The sequence below is a fragment of the Bombus vosnesenskii genome, unplaced genomic scaffold (genome assembly GCF_011952255.1).
Source record: "Bombus vosnesenskii isolate JDL3184/JDL3185 unplaced genomic scaffold, Bvos_JDL3184-5_v1.1 scf7180000013266, whole genome shotgun sequence".
NCBI classification, from domain to species: Eukaryota; Metazoa; Arthropoda; class Insecta; order Hymenoptera; family Apidae; genus Bombus; species Bombus vosnesenskii.
The window spans coordinates 5,335,872-5,355,850 of record NW_022882926.1 but is presented as its reverse complement, the minus strand read 5'-3'; the positions used below and the strand labels follow the sequence as shown (position 1 = coordinate 5,355,850).

At 43.3% G+C, this 19,979-nt stretch overlaps 1 protein-coding gene across 6 annotated transcripts in view; it reads left to right on the top strand.

Annotated features, from left to right (window-relative positions):
- LOC117230350 (heterogeneous nuclear ribonucleoprotein K) overlaps positions 1 to 19,979 on the top strand; it is a 93,094-nt gene that overhangs the window by 21,457 nt on the left and 51,658 nt on the right. For 2 of the 6 annotated variants that reach the window (XM_033487721.1, XM_033487717.1), the window contains exons 2-3: positions 3,598 to 3,653; positions 12,778 to 12,827. The gene's annotated coding sequence lies outside the window, so the exon portion shown is untranslated. Of the gene's footprint in view, positions 1 to 3,597; positions 3,654 to 8,233; positions 8,458 to 11,176; positions 11,329 to 11,703; positions 12,036 to 12,777; positions 12,828 to 19,979 lie in introns of those variants that run through there. The other 4 variants (XM_033487718.1, XM_033487719.1, XM_033487722.1 and 1 more) reach the window with 4 other exon arrangements.

Genomic DNA, 19,979 nt, shown 5'->3' with positions numbered 1-19,979 from the left:
CAAGTTAATCGAATGTCCTTTTTCTTCGGTTACTACGAGAAATGATGCTGTTTGATTAAGGAAGATCCGCCTCCGCACCGGTATCGAATTTCTCTACACCGCGATTATTGGTAATTGGAATCTCATTCTGTCGTAATTGGGAATTCAATCGCTGGATTGTGTTTGTACTCTGCAGATCGAGTCCGTAGCGGAGATTTCAATTTTTCCGTTTGAAATAAGAATTCGTATTAATATATACCGAGGATCGGGTGGAAGTGGCCTAAGTGAGTGACATTTTTAATTAAAGACACCTGCTTTTCTTCTTTCTTTAACTTCTCAACACGGCGAGCTCGTCTCGAATATCATAGAATTCGAAGCGTACCGGGTTCCATATTCGCAAATTCAACTAACTCTTTTCGAGAAACGATTCCGCCACTTTCGTTTCTAATCGATGAATCGGAAGATCCATTATGACACGAACGATAACGAAATAGCCACAGGTAACTGTCCCTGCCTCGAGGTCTGAGTGGATTTTGATGAAGCCCAAAGCGAACGTTTTTCCATCCTCCGTGACAAATGGCTCCATAGGGATTTTCGACTCACGAATCGTAAGAACCTTGCTCAGTAAGATCACCCAGACGGTCGAAAATAGTTGGCGCTCGGATATAGAACGACGGTTCATGGTCATGGATTCGGCTGACTGCTATCAAGGGATAATTTATCACGCGAACACGGTCGAATTTCAATGCACTTATCCACCGTCCATAGTCAGCGATCAAGGAGTGCATTTCGTATCTTTGCATTTCGTGTTCATGGTGATCTTATGTCACAGAGAATGAGATTTCTCGGAAACGGTCAAAGATTTATTTCGATTAACCCAGAAGATCGCGTGAACCAAATTTTCTCTCAATGACTGTGTAACATCGTTCCAAATAGCTCTGTATACCTCTGAAACTGTCCAAAAATGGATGTTTCACTGGCGAAAATGTCTAAAAAGTGCCCTGTTCGCAGGGGGTCGCGACAGTTGGGAGTTCGACGTCTCTGGAGGGTGGCAGTGTAAAAGAAGAAGAAGCGGTTGCCCTCGAGAATTCTGGCCCGAGGTTATAGGCGCTAATCGCGGCGTGTGTGCGTGAAAGGGGCAAGGGGTAGGTGAGGCGGTAGCGGTAAGCGTAAGGGAGAGAAGGTAACGCGCGCGGCAGGGTAGTCAAGGTGGTGATATCGACCGTAGATATTGTTGAGGCAAACGGTAACCATGGGTGACTCGGACCGATTGACCAATTACAGTGTTCACGGTGGCCGTAGTCGACCAATCGGCGTACGGTGTGCTGCCGGTTTTTTGATTGGGCGATACCAGGGATAAGAGACCAGTTCGAGGCCGCTCGGACCCACAAACCAACGTCGAGACATCGAGCAGACAGCATCGTCCACAGTTCCATAGAAGGCAGGGAGCTGCTTCGTCGGTCGTGTCGTCGATGACTTCTTCTTCTCGTCATCGACGTCGTCGTCCTTGTCGTCGCTCAACTTTGGATTTGGATTCTTTCTGTCAGGTCTCTGCCTGTGTCTCTTGTGTAAGGCTCTATCTTTCACGCTTTCATCTTGCGCACTTGAGCAAAACACCAGCTCGCCTGGTTACACGGCGTGTTCGCGTAGATTCTTGCACACTCCAAGTCACTCACCAAGTACTCTGCTACTACTAGCTTTTCCTCGTTGTCGCAGTGGTCCGTCTTAGTTGGTTGCTCGACTATGCCTAGCCGGGCGGTACCGTTTTCGACTGGAAGTCAATTTTTTCCGCGTAGCACTCCTTGCCAGGTCTCTTTGAGACTCACACAGCTTTGTCTAGGCCCCTTTGTTATCCTGCACCCATTGTTCCACCGGTCCCTGTATTTCCACGGTACGCTGGCACATAGCTCCATGGCTTACGGATTGTTCTCCACCGACGAATTTCAACGAGTCGTCCAATTTTGTGACTCGTTGGCTGGGTAACCTGAGGGGTGAAGCGGGCTCCTTTTCCTGTCCGCTGTTCCTCGAGATCCGCTTGTGCATCGGAGATGCTCGTTCCGTGCATACAACATTGCGTCTCCTTGGTAGTTGGGTGGATCGACGTGGCTCTCGTGCTGGATTTACTTTTATGATCGCATACGGGTTTCTTTCTTTTTAATCGTTTCTCTTTGTCTTTGGAATTAGATTTTAATTTGTCAATTCTGTAAATTCTGTCTTTCGTTTGATTTTTTAACGGATTATTCTGCCAGTAACGTTACCCTCCTTTTTAGCTTACAGTCACGAATTCTTCTTCCGATTAAAATTATTTATGCTTTGGAATATGACAGAATTAACGGTAAATTATACTTATCGTGCAGTGCGTTTAGTCTTACCTACTTGTGTATAACAGCTAGTCACATAGTGTAAATGCAACTATAAATGACTTTCCTATTGATCATGCACGCAATTAGCAACTTACCGGATGTTAATTCTCAAGTGGAAGCCAGGTAAATAACGTTATATTACAATTCGGAACGATGAATCGTGAAACGAATCGTTCGTTCTAATTTTTCAGCGAAAATAAAATAAAATTAAAAAAAAGAAAAAGAAACGAAACGATAGACGATTCCGCTTCTCAACCGCAGAAAGAGCCTTCGAATTTCTTTGAATTTGAGAGAATCACGCGAGCTTCGATCCGCGAATAGAATCGGATGGATCGAATCGAACCTCGCCTGTCTACTATCTCGGCTTTTTCCACGGAATACGAGCGAAAAAAAAAAAGAAAATAGAGTAGTATCGAAGAATGTTATGTAAGCGAAGAATCTGCCGAAAATCGTCGAGTTTGTTTAACTATTCATCGACGTTTCGGTCAGGCACGCGAACTGTCCTAGCCTAGTGGAAAAGAACGTGCCCTCGCTGCCAGATCAGACTCTCGGCAAAGTGAATTACAAGCGTGCTCTCCCCGCCGCGCCGCTCTAACACGCTTTTCATCGGTCGAGCGCGTATTTTACACACCGGACAACTCCTCTCGAGACACGCGCTGATCTATGTGTTTGCCCGAGGAAAATTAAGTTATCTCATTATCGTGCACTGTCGCAATCTTCCGTCCGCGTAGACAGATCGGTGTTTTGGCGCCAAGAAGTTTCGCGGGCCGAACGAAAAACGACGCACGGTGTTTTTGCTCCTTGTCGTTCTTCCGTAGCACTCGAGTAACCCTTCACAGTTAGGATTGGCAGCGTTCTCTTCCAGTAACTACATATATCGAAACGGTGGAAATAGTTGGGTCGTTTTACGATTTATTATCCCGTACGAGTTAAAAGGTTTGGACCATCAAATTAGAAATTTAGGGGAAGACGTTTAAAATCTTATTCATTAGTTTAACAGTTTATTGGTTTAGCAAATTAGTAGTTGTCACGATTATTTGGCAACATGTTTTCGAGATTGGGAAAATTTTTTTAACAATGGAATATGTTTCGTGATGCTTTTGGGAAGAGGATATTGTTATGCACTAAGCTTAAGACCAGTTGTATCTGAAAGTGCATTTATCGTTTGGCTAATTACTAATTTATCGAATAAGTAGTTAATACATAGCTTGAAGAGTAGTTATAAAGTTTTAACATACTGTTACGTTTGTTCCAGAAGGTGTGAGTTACAAGAAGGACGTGAGAGTGAAGCGTAGGCAGTTGCTCAACCAGGTGAGTTCCTAGAATCAGTTCTTATAATTATAAACAGTTTCAACGAATGCGTGATAATAATTCTGTAGATAACGCGCAATCTTAATTGACAAAATATTTACCAAAAAGAAGACGCGTTCCTTCTCTGCTTGTATCACTCGTCGAAAGATAGATCGAATTACGAGGAATCGCGTGTAATTGAAAAACGACGACCATGGTAATTTGCCTGTGCGATGGTTAATTAAATTCGTGTCTCAAACGATACGCGAAAGGCTGTCTTCTCTGGCTCTTCGAAGATTGCAAACGAGTGCCAGTTGCAACCACGCCAGAGACACGTATCTCTTTAATTGTTAATTACGCGCCGGTTTCGCACTCTTCCTCATTCATGCTGATCCCTCGATAAGAACGATTAACGTCTCTATTGTTTCGACCAGAGGTTTTCAACTTTTTCACGTTCACAAGTTCTTCGCTATTATTTGTATACGCAGGCCATACAAGATAAAATTTTCAAAATATAATCCTGGCCCTAACTAAAAATTACCATAAGGAATAAAATGTCCGATATATTTGTCCATTGACATTAGCAACAGCATAGACAAAATTATTAAGGCTGGAAGATAATTATTTTTCATTTTCCTGAGAAACTCGTCGTTCCAACTGGTCACTCTAGCGTCGAATTTGACGGGAAAATCATCGACGATCGCGAGAACAAAGAGTTAAGAAGAAGGTTCTTCCACGGAGAAGAATCACGGCTACTTTAAAAAATGCAAAAGTTGCAAATGAACTTTCTAACCATTCCATTCATTCGTCTGGCCTCCGTGAGAATACGTTATTGCACGTGAAAGAGGAACAACGCAGAAGAGGCGGCGGCCGTTATCTCCCGACGTGGCTCTCATTTTTCTGTTCATTCGAATGCAGGTTGCGAGGCTCGACTAACGGACACGTTATCTTTACGTGATCGGCAAACGAGCATTTCGAAACTAGCGGCTCTCGCGTGGAAACCCGAGAAAGGAAAAGCGCGGAAATGTGCCCCGAGACCCAATTGCAAATATTCGTCGATGGAAAGTCGAAACGCGATTGGCAACCAATGGTTTCGCCGCCATCTCCATTATCAAATTTTTCAATTTTTCGTTTCTCCAGACCACGGTATCTTCGTTCGTACGTCAACCTTCGGAAGTCGAACCATCGGAGATGGTTTAGAACCAGTCAGAATATAAATACACTTCCGCTCAAAAGTTTGGAGCACGCTAGAATTTCAAAAAAGTCAATGACTTCTTCGGTTGAATAAATATTTCATTCGCAATATAATTCCTTTATAATTAGTGGTTAGAAGCGTCGCGTTAGGTTTAATATTGGAGGGTTGACGAACGCGATAATTTGATCGATTCGTCCAATTGCAAGATGCCTCTACGGATAAATGGAGGCTTTCAAAAATCCTCGTTTACAAAGCTTCGTAACACCGTTTCTGAAATCCTGTTTATTTTTCGAGGAACCGGTTGCTCGGTAATTTCTCTTGTCAGAGCAAAAGTTGAATGCTGTGGCAGATCTGTAGCAGAAGGTAATTAACAGAGGAACGCGCGTTTAGCGATTTCGAGCGAGGTGCGTGTCGCACTGCGATCCAATCCGTCGTAACACGAAACGGGGCGAACCAGTTTCGGCGCGAGAGTGAAACAATGCTTTCCGTTTCTTTCCCCGTGAATCAAGAGGCGAATCACGGTGCGTGACTGTGAATCCTAGCACGAGTTCCAACCATGAAATAACAACCGAGGCCGGCTCCCTTCTCGCTGGCGGCTTTACGAGTTTGTTTCGTTTCGCCTTCATTCCGCCATAGTTTTCCTCGAATCTTCGAACGATTCGCTATTCCTGTACGTATCTGTGAGAAAATGGCGGAATATTTGTCACGTTCTTCGTATCATAAAGCTCTTTCTCTAACGGTTACAAAGGTGAGCAATTTTTGGACTTAGAAATCTTTATTTCCTCGTAGCAGCAAACTATCGCTTTGTAAAGGCTACAACTCTTTCTTTTGTCGATACAACAAAGCTTTAGCAACGAAACAAACGTTGATTCTTCAATCGTATAAAATTGTCTGTTTTTCGGAACAATCCAGGACTATTATTCACATGGTACGTACGTAGACGATGAAACGATTCTCGTAACGAAGCTTGGCCAGAGTAATTTGAATGTGAAAGGAAAACAGCGGATGGTTAACACAATTCCGATCCTCGGGCTCCGAATATTCAACGTAGCCGACATCGGCGCACGTATGTACGTTTGTTGTTAACGAGACTCTTTGATCGTGGATTTGTGTCACAAGTTCGTTCGACGAATATTTTCCCGGCAGATGAGTCACCGTCGGCGGAAAAGGCCAGTTCTTTTTCTTCTTTCGAGGATCATTGAACGTAGACACGCTTTCTTCCCCGTGATGTCAGACATTTGGCTTTCATACGCTCGTATTTGAAGATTTCACTAATCAGTGACGGTTTCGTGCTTAATAAACAATACATGGAAGACGTATCTAATCGGCGAAATATACGCACTCGAGGGATACGCGTAGATTAATGAGCAATTTTTCTAATTGATTTATCGTTTCTCTAATAAGACAACTGCAAGATATTTTGGTCACTGACCTAGTTAGACTTTGAACGCTGCTACATTTCATCGTTTTGTTAAAAGTATGTACACCATTGAAATGAGACATATTGTTTTTCGCAATTTCAAAGATTCATTTGCGTTAAAGTGTGATTGAATTTAATCGTAAATATCTCGAGAAGCGTCGAGTATCAAACGAAATGACGAAATCTACTGGTGTTTGAAGTTTCAACTAATCTGCACTTTTAAAGTCTGCCGATTAAAGTATTTAAAAATAACGATCGTCAGAGTTTATTCGATTCCTCGAGTTACTTGCTTCTGTACTACAATCGGCAGTTTCGATTCGTTCCATAAATGATTATCGCTTAAACCTCGAGCAATATTGTCCGGTTAAACAGAAACGCGAAGTTAAGATGAAAGTAGGTTATGAACTCGTGTCGCTTGGAAGTTCCACTGGCTTCAGAGAGGATAGAATTATCTCGTTAACCTTTCGGCTGTCACCGAGTAAGTAATTCCCTTATCGAATCTCGTCTGTGGAAATTCTTCGCGAGCAAACGAAACTCAAGTACGCGTGTTCGCAAAGATGGAGGAAAAGCAAACGTTACGAATAATATCTGGTCGAAGAGAAGTCTAATAGTTGTATGGTTTTAAATTTCCTGACCTTCGTGTCGAGTGAAATGAATTTTTCAAGAGAAAGTAATTTCCCTGGGACCTAGCGAGAGCTGAACAAATAGGAATTTAATACTCGAGTTGCATAAACTTCGCTTTCATGTCATCGACGAATTAACCGGCGAACTATGATTTGTTCGGAATTATTGAAAAATTTTGCCTCGGTTAGGACGGAAAACTGTAGGAAATGAAAATCTTTCCATCGCAAGTGAGAGGGAACAGTCGCGTTAAGTTTATAATGCGATTCACTTCGAGGTGAAACTAGTTTTGTAGCAGTATGTATATGTATATCGAGGAACGTCTCTAATGAAATGAAAAGTTTGTTCGCTGCTAGATACCGACGAACTCAGACTCGACCGAGCCTGTGAACATTCCGACTTTTCCTCCTAAGAAAAATAAAAATCGGATGTGTTCGTCCGATAGAAATTTATCAAATAAAGCATCGAATAGTAAGTTTCACATAGAATCTACATCGTCTTATCTGTTTTCTTCCGGGGAATAAAAAAATCTTTGTTTGCCTTGGACGACTTATTAGCTATTACGAATTGGTACAGGTGTGTATTTAAGGAGAGTTTAACTACGCCATAAGGGGAACGCGATTTCCTAAGCGATTCCAAGCGGTGTAAAACGCAGCCAGTGCTCAAGCTTTCGCAGATTTAGAAAGCGTCATAGATATGACATAGTACATACTATACTGGCGCCTTTCTCCGATAAATTTCCGCATCTTCGAATTTCACATCTACGCAACCTCTGGAAATTCTTTACAGAAAATTTACGTCGAATAAAGTTTAAAAATTGAGAGCCTTAAAACAGTGAAAGAGAAGTTTACGATCTACGACTTAATCACATTATCAGTATTATTATTTCGTAAATTATACATAAAAGAGCTGTGGTATGTCATTGGCTGTTTTAGATAAATATTGACACACCTGGTGAAAATTCCCCGATGAAAATACTCGGAAGCACTCGATATGTAATTTAACCCTATACGCAAGAATCAACGTTCAATTACGCAACCAGCAACTCTTTCGTTTCGTGTTTCAAGCTCGATGTTTCGTTTCGTCGTCGAAAGCTGACGGTGCTTGATCTTTATATCGTGAATTTATTTCTTCGTACTTCCGTCAGAGTTGCTCGTTGACCCTCTCGGCATCTTGCTCCTTTTTCTCGAGATTTTTCATTGAACGAAAGTCGAAGAAACGCGGCATGCCACCACGGCCTGGCAGGGGTAACGAGCAGAGGGGTTGAGGAGGCACGAAAAGGGTGAACGAAGGGACGAAAGCGAGGGCTCGGCGCGTGCGCGCTGACGCAACAATATGGTGAATTCTGCGAGGTAGCCCAGTATCCACCCGACCATCAGCTGATCAATATACTTCCGCACACACGCCACGTCATACGCGCGACACACGCATGTCACGCATCGTGCGAACCGTTACGCGTGTAACACTCTGTGAACGTGTGAACGTGCACAAACGGCTGTGCACGCGGCCATCGGGCCCGGGACGTATCCAGCAACGGCGAAACTCCATCAGGAACACGGGAACGCGCGGTGAAGCAGCGTACGCAAAAGGTACGTCTCGAAATCTGCGGTCTTCTCGTTCTCATTTTCGCTTCCGATTGCTTTTCCATGGAAAGTAGGACTGAGAAACCTTTTAGTCGTTAGAGACAACACGTCGACGATTTCCGATGATCTAATTCGGTGGACATTTTTTTTTACCACGAGTCAAGAGATAGACATGTATCGTGGAACCGTGAAATCGGATTTGTCGTTTCTTTTGCATCGACGTGGTCGAGAAATTAAATGGGAGGATGGATTCGTTTCGTTAACGTTCCTGGTGAGTGGTGAGCGATGCGTGGTGGTTTTAGGGGGCTCGTTGGAACGTCCTCTTCGTTCGGACGATCTCGATAGGAAAGAATTTGTTTTCCGTTTATCGATCGGTTTACTCGGCTCTCTGTTCATCGGACAAAATTGTTTGATCGATCGAAGGAAAGCGGATGTTAGGCGATACGGTGTTGGGACTATTTCCCTTTTCGCGATGGCTATCCGAGATATAAATTTCAATTGCTATTTCTCCTAACTTCCTATACTCTTGTTCGAAATTGGACAAATTTTTGTATCGTAGCGCCAATTACTTTATACGCGTTTCTCGCTTCGCTAAGAAATGACAGGCAAGCAGTCGATACGGATAAAAAAAGTCGTCCCCACTAGCGACAATGTTGGTTCGATAAGAAGCTATGAGTCACGTTTCGTGTTTCATATCTAGCCAGGCTGATCGATTATCGGTTGGTCGCGAATTTCGCGACGATCCAGCCGACAGCCAGCCGGCTATGATATCGTTTGCGCGGCCTACATTTTTTCGGCGTCGTTGTGCGGTGGTAGCCAAAGTGCCGCAACGAGCCAGTTTTCCGCGTTGCTATCGGATATTCTTGCGTGTTCTTGGTCGATTCACCGCTACCACCAGAATGCTCGGGGAAAAGATCGCCTAGTCAGCTGCCAGAGAATTTCCTCGACTAGCACGAAGAGCCATTGTCTCAGGCACGATGCACGTGTATGCTTGTTGAAAGGACGTGGTTCTCATATTCCAGGTGGTCCTTTAGTTACGCTGGTACCCACAAGGTAGACTAGGTGGTTGCAACTCGTGGAAAGTAATTAGCCAACAACGTTAATGGCAGAAACGAGCTTTCACAGTGAATGATTAATTTCGTTTAACGTGCCGACGGAAATATTCAGGGAATCCTGTTGCTGGTTAATTTTCAAATGGCTCGGATACTTAGGTTTGGACAGCGTGTATATATTGCGTGTTTAACAAAGGTATGTGTCGAGGCGTACGTTTCACTTATACGCGTGCACGAGACTATCCAGGTAAAAACTTGACGAATTCGCATGATTAATTGGATCAGTTACATTTTTCAAGCATTTCGTTATTTGGCTGGGTTCATTAGCAGTTGATAGATTAAATTTCGAAAAGCGCATCGTTTCGGTAAACGCAATTAAAAGTTGGCCCCGGACATGGCGGGTCGATAGCGGGCCGGATAAATTATTCAGTGGTCCTAAAGACGGTTTCGGATAATTTCTGAACTCGTGTGCCCGCGAACAGCCGGCATTAACGTTTTCGTGGCTGAGTGGGCGAGAGAGCGTATTTTCGGTGCCTGCTGTTGCAACATCCGCGACTCGCTGTGAACGATAAAGTTGAATGAGATTTAAATTTAATTTCGAAATTTCGAGCGAGTTCATTTGGTAACGAGCTCCTCCCGTTTCTCGCCAACTTGCGTCTCTCCCGTTGGGAAACAGTATCAGTGTTAACGTTGTTTCCGCATGTTCACTCGGGTCTAGGACCAAAAGAAAATCTTTCTGGTTCAATTTTACCGATGTTCCATCGATACAGGTGTAGCAGAGGCACATGAATTTCGTGAAATATGCTTGTCGCGCAATATGCAAAGAATTTCCTGACTGTAAATGAAAGCGCCTAGCGCGAATGGATGACATAAAAGTAAGGTTTCGAAACTTAAAGTTGGATTATCTTCTACCAGTCTGCGTCTGCGATAGTAATCGACATTTTGAACGTCTGCAGACGTCGGATGTCATGGACTATTTCGAAAAGTGTCACAGCGACACTTCAAGGAAGTTTCTATGGTTTGAGAATAGCTTGTCTTTTTTTAAATATATTTTTTCTGGCGAATAAACGCAAAGAAAGAAGCACCAGTTTGTTTACGTGATCCACTGGTAAAAAAAAAAAGGAACAATATTAGAGGGGGAAAAAATAATGTCGTAAAACGAAAAAACGAGCGTAGGAAAAGCAAAGAGGGACATGGTAGTCGGATGAAAACAGCGAGAGGGTGAGAGAAGCTCGCAACCGTGAAATTCTCTCGCCGCGTGGCGATTGCGGTGAAGTCGTTCATTGACTTCGTTCCCCTCCTAGCCCTCCAACCGTCCCTCGGATGCATCCGGATTATTCGTTCACGTCGTAGCCTCGCAGCCGAGTGCACTTACGTACACACATGTGCGTTTTCGTTCGTTCTCCAAACCTCCTCCCGCCCTCTTACACACATTCTGCTATTTGCTCCGTCTTTCTTCGATATCTCTCCCTCTCTCTTTCTCTCTCTCTCTCCCCCTTTCTCTCTCTTTCTCTCTCTTACGAGGCTCCCCCCTCGTGATCCGAGCCCCCCACCAAACTGACTCGTGCCTCTGCACGATGAAGGAAGAGGCAGAAGGAGGCAATGGAAGAGAAAGAGATGGTTTAAGAGTAGGAGGAAGGGGGGACTCAGAGGAGAAGTAGACAACTACTCGTTGGAAGAAGCGGGCTCACCACTTTGCAAAGTTACTCGTGTTCTGTCTTCCATCTAGCATAGGTCCTTACCCGTACCAACTCTCCACGTATCCTCGTTTCTCTTGGATCCTTGGTCGTGCCACGAGGTCGCAGAAGATCGAAGGATATTCAAGGTACTGCCAACTCTGGCCATGACCTAGCTCGATTTCTCTCTTACCGCTTTCTCTCTCTATCTCTATCTCTTTCTCTCTTCCTCTCGTTTTGGTCCGAGGTATTTCGACCTTGACGGTGTTCTCCGCTCGAACTTGGAAATTGGGACGGACGCAGTTTGTTCTGTCGCGTTTCGGGCAGAGTATTAATTTGCCGGTGTTGACGAGAGAACGAGCAGAGAGGAACACGCGCCGTGACGACCTTGCTCGTTCACAACATCTTGTCGGATTGGCGGATTAATTAGCAGTCGTGCACGTGTTGGTGTGTTTTGTTGGTGGAGAACTGTGATCAGTGTGACATCGGTCATTAGTGTACGACCGAGCTCTAGATCTCGATATCGCTGAGAAGTCTCAAGGCATCGAGGAAGCGCCTTGGGCCCGATCGACGAGTCGATCGAGTTACGAATAATTGCGTAACGGGAGAGACGCGCGGATGCTCGAACGTTTTGCTGACCTACCGGCGTGTGATATTCCTGCCGAAGAAGCCCGCGTTCGACGCTTAGAAACAGTGGCCAGTGACGTTCGCGATCGTGTCCGAAATAGATTGCGCAGAATTTACATAGATGCGCGAAGCACCGTGAAAACTATGTGAACTCCGGTGTGTCGTTAGTTAGTCGATCGTCGATCAATTTCAATTGCATTTCACGAGAGATCGTGCAACTACGTCAATGGTCAGTAAAGCGTTTTGCACAGGGGAAAATCAGTACGCTTGGAATTAGGTCGCGAGTGAATCGTCAGTGAGGAGAATTCGAATTTTCAATCATCGCGAAAGGGACGTACTACTACGTGAAGAAACCGCGACTTTCACCGATGAAAGAACGTAGTATTACGTCAGTAGGCAACAAAGCAAGCGTTCCATGCGCCGCACAGTGGGATAATGTGCTCAAGATTCTGTCAAAATCGTGTAGAATTTTCCATAGAAATAAGATAGAGCGATGAATTTTGCTCGAGGTTGAGGCTAAATTACGTAGCAGTAGAATAAGGGAAAAATATAGAGAAACGTGTCACGAACAGATTTTGAAAATCTATATTAATTTCGACATCTTTTAACGGAGTTGCCATTGTCAAAACCCATACATCGTGAACCGTCAACGGCAATCTTCTTAAAAATCGTCAAATTCGATATAGATTTTCAAAACTCGTTCGTCATACTTTTCCTTATTTTTCTCTTATTCCGCAGTGTTCTAACTTTAAGCTTGCTCATCGCTCTATCTTATTTCTGTCGACAGCTGTACGATTTTAACGCAAACTCGAGTACCTTGTATCACTGTACGCCTTAAACGCGCGTACGTAGTGTGGTGCAGTCGGCGAAAAAAAGGAGAGGAGAAGGCTGAAGGAATTGATTCGCGTACAGTGGGTTCTAGCAACAGGGACGTGGATTAAAACGACGCTTGTCTTTTTTTGTCTGTGCAGGGTTTACTGCCGATCCATTCCGGAGGCAACTGCGGCGAACATCGTTATTGGTGAGTAACAGTTTTGCATCGACGCGGCAAGAATGCAACCGCGCTTCATTTCGCATGCGAAACACGCGGCTGAAGGAATTCAGTGACGACAATCGGCGACGACCGGCCTCGTTCTGTTTCAACTCGCGAGAGATCGTCGTCGACGATTTATATGCGGTCATAAGCAGGAACCGTATACGGTTAGCCTGAAAAAGAACGAGGATCGGTTGCATTTCATGTCCTTCTTTCTCCACTCCCTTTTGCAGCGCAGGTTTGTGTCGATGGCTTGGACGAACGTCCGATTAAACGAACTCTTTATGATTGAATACTGCGTTCCATTGTACGAACGATTGTTAATTCCGAATAACGATCTTGAAATAAGCCTCGTTCGGAGTAGGCAAGTTATTCGAGATCAAATCATCAGAGTCTAATCCTAAAATTTATCACGAGGGCAAATTATCTTATCGGGTGTAACATTTTATTCTAGTTCGTTCCTTTTTATTTCGAAAATCGGTACAGTCGAACGCGATTGAATTCTTTAAATGAAAGATAGAAACGTTATTGTTTGTAGCGGTTACAAATAACATTATTAAGGAATTATTACGGAACGATAATGGTGAAACAAAATATGTGCGCAGTGAACGCGAATTTAGAGTTTTACATTCCGTTTAAGAAAGCGATAAAAGACTTGCGGTTTGTTGCAGACGTTTTATCACTGGTCTAAGTTTAGAGAACCGATTGTACGCTGCATCCTGCGCGTTATCTACTAGTTTGATATTCCTATTTGTTATGTATTCGCGATACAGCTGAACGCAGTACGCCTCGAAGCAATAATCGTGAAATTCCATGCACGAATCAGACGTTCTACCACAAAAGGGTTCGTCAGTGACTGGCAGGCCGATTCGACGTGGAAACTCGTTCCTCGTGAATAGTCGTGAACGGCCTGTTACGTCGTGGCCATTTCTCGTGCTACGCGAACGCAAACAAACGTGACCGAGGTCGAGCTGAATGAAATTCAAATCGGCCGCGAGCTCAACCCACTCGTGGTATTTTTGTAACGCGGTAGTTTTCGTTTTGACACACCTATCGAGGAGACACGCGTGTTTCGAGATGACAACTGTTTTGTGCTAACGAGCGTGCCTGTTCGTTACACATCGCCAAGTTGGAAAATTCCATTTAGTTATTTACATAGATAGTCGTAAAATTGACAAGAAATTGCGTTAACGACATCTTCTTCATTTTATTTTCTCATCTACTACTTATCGAGGATAAGAGTTCGTGCGATAAATTTTACATTAAACGTTACGTACTTCGATGTGAAACACATCCGCTAAACGTTTCGCTAAGCGACAACGCTAGTTTTGAAGTTTCGCGAAGACAGTCGGTCGAGTTGGAAGGAGGCGAAACGAAGGCTCAAGGAAGAAGAAAGGAGGCAGGGTATGGAGGGCAAAGGGAGCAGAAGAGTGGTCAGACTGGTGTGCCAGGACGTTACACCTTGGTAGCGAGAGCATGCTCGTAGCAGCTTTGCTTCGTCTTCTCTTCCGATCCTCTTTCTCGAGTCTAAGGCTAAGCGTGGAATGCCGCGGGTAGGGGAAGGGTTAGCGTACGGATAAAAGACCCTTCTCGACGTGCTATGCGTTCGAGGGTTCTCGACGCAGGGTCAAAGAACGCGAGCGGTAGCGTACTCGATGGTTTCGCGGTGTTGTTTATACAAATCGATCGTACCGTTAACGTAATCTCAGGTGCATCGACTCGAGACATCGACACAGTCTGCGCGGTTTTCTCGGCAACGGAACTGAGGAACGCGCCTGCCCTCGAAAGCGTAACTTTTTCGAGGGCGGCTTCGTCGTTGAAAGGTTTCCGGTGATCGTGCTTCGTCGCTAGCCTCCTTTTCCGCGCCGGACTTACCTCTGAGACAAGTAACTAAGGCTGAAAGTAAAAGTACCGGGTGGTGCGAAAACAACGAAATCGAAAATTACAATTACAAATTACAATTTTACGAAAATATGTAGACATCACGTTCGAGTAAAAGTATTTTTGGAGTATCCTACTTTAGAGTTACATACGTTAACTTATACGTTCTTTAAATCGTAGCACTGTGTCTTTTTATGCCTATATCTTTGTACGATATAAAACCAAGACGCTGTTACGTAGTACGTGGAAACTTGGAGTCTTTGAAGCATTGTGTCTTTACTTTGATGTAACGATACGTCTTGCATTTTTATCTACTGAAAACTTGAAGTATTCCGTATCACACCTTTTCATGATGCATACAGGCGACAAGAATTACGTAAATGTCTGTGTTTTGTGCCGCGTTAATTTCTTTAGATTTCCTTCGTGACATTGAGACAGATTATTCCAAAGGAAACGTCAATTAGAACGGTGATGTTTTTTTAAAACGAAACCGTGAAATCATGCAAAGAGTATGCATCAGAGTCCACAAATTACCGCATCTATGACGTGTCAATGCGTCATGTCTACCGCAGTCATGACTACATCGTGTTTTGACGCAGTTCTTACAGTAAGCAATTTCAAACATTGCTCAGAGAATAAAGAAGAGCATCAAAGAAATTAGTTATTTATTTATTGTCTATTTATCTCCTGTTTTTTTTACAAACAAATTCTGTGTAACTCGAGGCAGACTTCCAACGATCGTTGCAAATAAATAAAACGATTTTTACTTCGCATCGATATATGTATTTTATTTTTCACTAGTCTTCTTTTGCTTTCTTGTACAATTTATGACAAAATCGGGCTCTTTTAATGCCAACAGGTATTAGTCTATTGCAAATATTTCCACTCAGTTAGTCGTGACTCGATCATGCCAGGGAACGAATTTCCGGTTGGTCCGGTTTCATAGAGTCTAATTTCGGAGCTGGACCGTCGCGAACTAGGAAATGTGGATGGATGCTGACAGATGAAAAATCGTCGTTACAGACGCTTGTCGCATGGAAATAATTAAGTCGTCAAACGCGCACTCTACAGGCTATATCGATTTCTGTTTTGTTCGAAGTTCATCGCGAAGCTGGACAAAATTAGAGTAGCAGTCGCTGGCTACGCACTCGTCAATTCTTAAAAAGATTTTGATGCTTTTGTGTCGTTGTCCTCTCTTATGCTATTCTGTTCTTCCATCAGGGGAATTTTTCTTGAGATTTTTCAAGATCGTCCCCATTGTGCACATCCTCGATTGTCTTGGATATCATTGTTGATGACAGAGTTTGGCCTATACATTCGGTCAGGATTTGTACCCCATTTGTGTATATTGTTACAGTAGGTGGATGCTCATCCGACGTCATTGAGATCTTGGAAGCTTTTTACTTTTATCCTCTACAATTGCTATGTTCGTTCTTCTCACGAGTAGAAAAATTACAATTAATCGTAGCCTTTTTATTTCAATACGAAGTCTAGAAATTAACCATTGCCGCAAATAAATGGACTGGCGTTAAGAGAATAGTGCAATAATAAGATAATATATAGTTCTTAAGTTACACGACATTGCAGAAGGTTGAAGATAGTGAACGTTCAGCTTCCCTTCGTTCTTGTGCTATAATTCATTCTGCAGGTGTAAGCTTTATCTAGTCGTGTATTACCTAAGAATTTTTCATTTATTCAGAGAATGCTGCTTCTACCGTGCAGTGAACGTTGAATCACTCGTGTCTATATCATCGATCGCTGCTTTTTTCCATGTTTCGTCATCGACACACAGATATACCTGTTTGCTTACATCGTCCTTGTGCTCATGCGATTAGAGACGCGATAATACCGTTTGCGTTAGCTTCGTAGATGACATTTCAACCTCGATAACGATATATAATCGGAGTTCTGACCAAAGTCACCGGAGATCGCATCGATATATCTGCCCTGTGCTCGGATTCGTCATTTCATCGATAAAATTCTCTCCCAATAGTCGCCACCTCCCCAAAAAAGAGGAGAGGAAAGAAAAGAAAATATACGTTTTAACTTTGGAAGATTGTTGTTTGTACACGTCGTTAAATAAGAGAATTTTTAACTAACACGAATCATCGTTTGCGCGAAGATTTCGAGTATTCGCAAACTCGTACGAAATAGCAACTAAATGCGAAATCTGTTGGTAAACGTGTTCTCAAAGTTCGTGAATCCCACTTGGAAGCTTGTATTCGCTTGGTCGAGTGAAACAGACACTAGGTTCGTTGAATGCCGCTACTCGAATCACGATATTTCATTCAGAAATAATCGATTCTGGCTGTAGCGGTAGGACGGAGAAAAGTACGAAATAATACTGACCGGCCTTCTCAGCTAGTACAAACCGGGAAAAGGATGAACGTGAGCCAGGATATCGGAAGGAGCGGGAAGGAATCGGCGATTACTTGCTCGCTCGGTTGTAAATTGCTGGCTCGCTGAACAATCCCATTTACACGAATAATCTGCGCGAGGACGTGGAGTGGCTGTATCGAATATTCGTGCGGCGATGACTGACTCTATGGTTACGTGTGATACGTAGGAGAAAGATATGCGCTCGACAAAGTGACTTCAGCGGAACTTCGCGCCTGCGAAGAAATTAAGACGTTTAATCAAATTTTTAAGAAATATTTTTGTTCTTTTTATTTCTTTTTAGCTTCCTTATAGATATTGTCTATATTATTGTCCTTATAGGCATCGAATATATCGGATATTGTCTTACAAACAAAATAAATTTGTTTTCTGTTCTCTACGTTATATCTGTTTAAAGATTTGTAACCCATATGGTGCTCTTTTAACGCAACTAATTCTCTTTTTAGCTTTACATTTTTCGCGCAGTAATCATCGATGCGTTTATTCCGCGAATAAATGAATAGAAATCTTGCTCAGAGATTTTTAATTGCGTGAATCGCGATAGCTTCTTATGGAAGTCGCTATACAGATTTTCTGCGATACAAGAATTGATATATTCTACGTTTAATTAGGAAATTATTGAACGACGCGACAACGCGTTTGAGCAAACGGGCGATATTTCGTGAATGCGTCGGCTAATTTCGGAGCGCGAGGAAGTGTGGGAACTATTCAACGAACGTCTTCATACGCGACTACGATAAATGGATGAAAGCTCGGCGAGATGCTTCCCTTGGTCGTAGAAATTAACGGTGGCCGCACAAAGCATAGTTGCTCGAATCTTGTCTTGTAGTGATTCGCTGAACCAAGACTCGTTAACACGTTGAATAGTCTCTTCTACATTGATATTAACGAACGTTTATGCCGGTGATGTAGTAGTCTAATTGTGGAATTCGTTCATCCAAATTCTTCTCTATCACGTAACGTAGGTGTATTGCGTCAAAGACGAAAGAGTTTGATTCGTTTGCCGACTCTTGATTTTCAATTTTTGTCTTTTTACAACTATTTGCACGTCTACTCCAAACTTTTGGTAGCCGTCAATTTTTCGTTTACACGATAATCTCAAACGCTCCGTCCAAACATTCTTCTTTCGCACCTCTCCACGCCAAATATTATCATTTGCACCTCTATCGTTTTCTTTCCTGATATTCTTCACTCATTCAACGAAATCACGTTTCCACAATAGCGAGAACTCCAGGGCAAGCTACATAGCAATGTCCAAAGTCTTTTTTTTCGGCTTTTCGATTCATTCTTCGTCGGGTGAAAGGAATCTTTGGGCTCTTGTGACAAACTGGTTTTTCTCAGCCAGTCCATCGACCTTCTTTCTTTCATTTCCATTTATCGGAAGAGGGCAAATCGATCAGATTCCAGCGCAAAACTCCCGCAGAGTCTTTTGATTGGTTCGCGTGTGCCAGGTCTGTTTTTGCCGCAGTAGCCTTCCGTTGCATTATCACCGATGCACCGACAACCGGTTCGCCTTTTATTGCCTGGCTGCATAAACGTCCTCAAACATTTAACAAGCGTTAACGCGCCTGTCTGTTGACATAACTGTCGGTATTTGCTCGGAAAGTGCGAGTCCCCGATGCCTCTCCCGATCTGCTTTAAACCATTCTCTTTCCTCGAAATGTTCCCAACCAACAAGAAATTCCGTTGATTCGACCGATTTCAGCTGTTAGCACGTTTTCCATCGTCCCTCGATCTCTCTTTTTCTATTTGCTCGATTCTTCCGCGTAGCGTTCTTTTTTTTTTTGTTCTTGCGTTCTTTCGACCGTTCTTTTATCATTTGTCGCTCTAAGCGAGCATTTCTGTAAAATTTCTGACCTCGACAAATTTCTGCACTCTATCTTCTCCGTTTACTTTGCAAGCAGAAACACAATTGCGAGGGCGATGGATTCCTCTTCGATTGTTCTCTGTTTGACGGGGAATCCAAACGAACGAATATCGACAGAACTTTATTTGTTTCTGACGAGTTATTCGATAAGCGGCAAAGAGAGAAACGACACTGTTGGCGTCTATGCGAGATACGTAGACACGCTGTAATGCGCAGTCTGTAATTCCTTATCACCACTGACATAACTCCCCAAGCAACAGACGTTGAATGGATTTTTAAGTTCCTCGAAACGAATGAAATTCAACGTGACTCTGTTATCGTCGAGTATGTAAATGTTTTCTCATTGAGTTCGTGCTAGACAAGCGAACACTTTTTTGTCTCGTCCCACATCGTTCTCTTATTTCTCCTTTTGTCCGACGCACGTTCTTATGCAACGTAATATGAAATACTCGACACGTAAGAGTGGACAAATTTCCAATTTATACACGCCCGTAATTGCGTGCTGCATTTTCATACACACTGAGCAAAGCTCAAGCTGTTCGTCCGGTATTTGGAGCAAAGACTCAGCCGTCCAATCAGCGATATCATTGATCACTCTATTTAAAGAAGCCGATGGAAAGCGTGACGTCAAGCGTCGAATTTCTAAGCCAACTCCGTTTAGTCTCAGCCGAAGCCGGTAATCTCACCTGCCAGCGTCCCTTCGATCCTCGTCCGCCACTTCGAATATTACACGCGTCTCCCTGTTATTCTCCTTCTCTTCTCGCAATCCGCTTTGCGAGAATCTCGCACGTTCAATCAGAAAGTGGTTTACGTCGATGGAATGGCTCTCGTATAATTTTGATACAAATCGAATCATTTGCAATGAAATTATGCGGATTTCAAATCAGAAACACTTCGCATTCTTGTATTTCTGGGATATAAATCATTCAACGAGAATGTACTAACGGTATTTAAAACCTATTCACGAACAAACGTTTCTCTAATATTCTAACGAA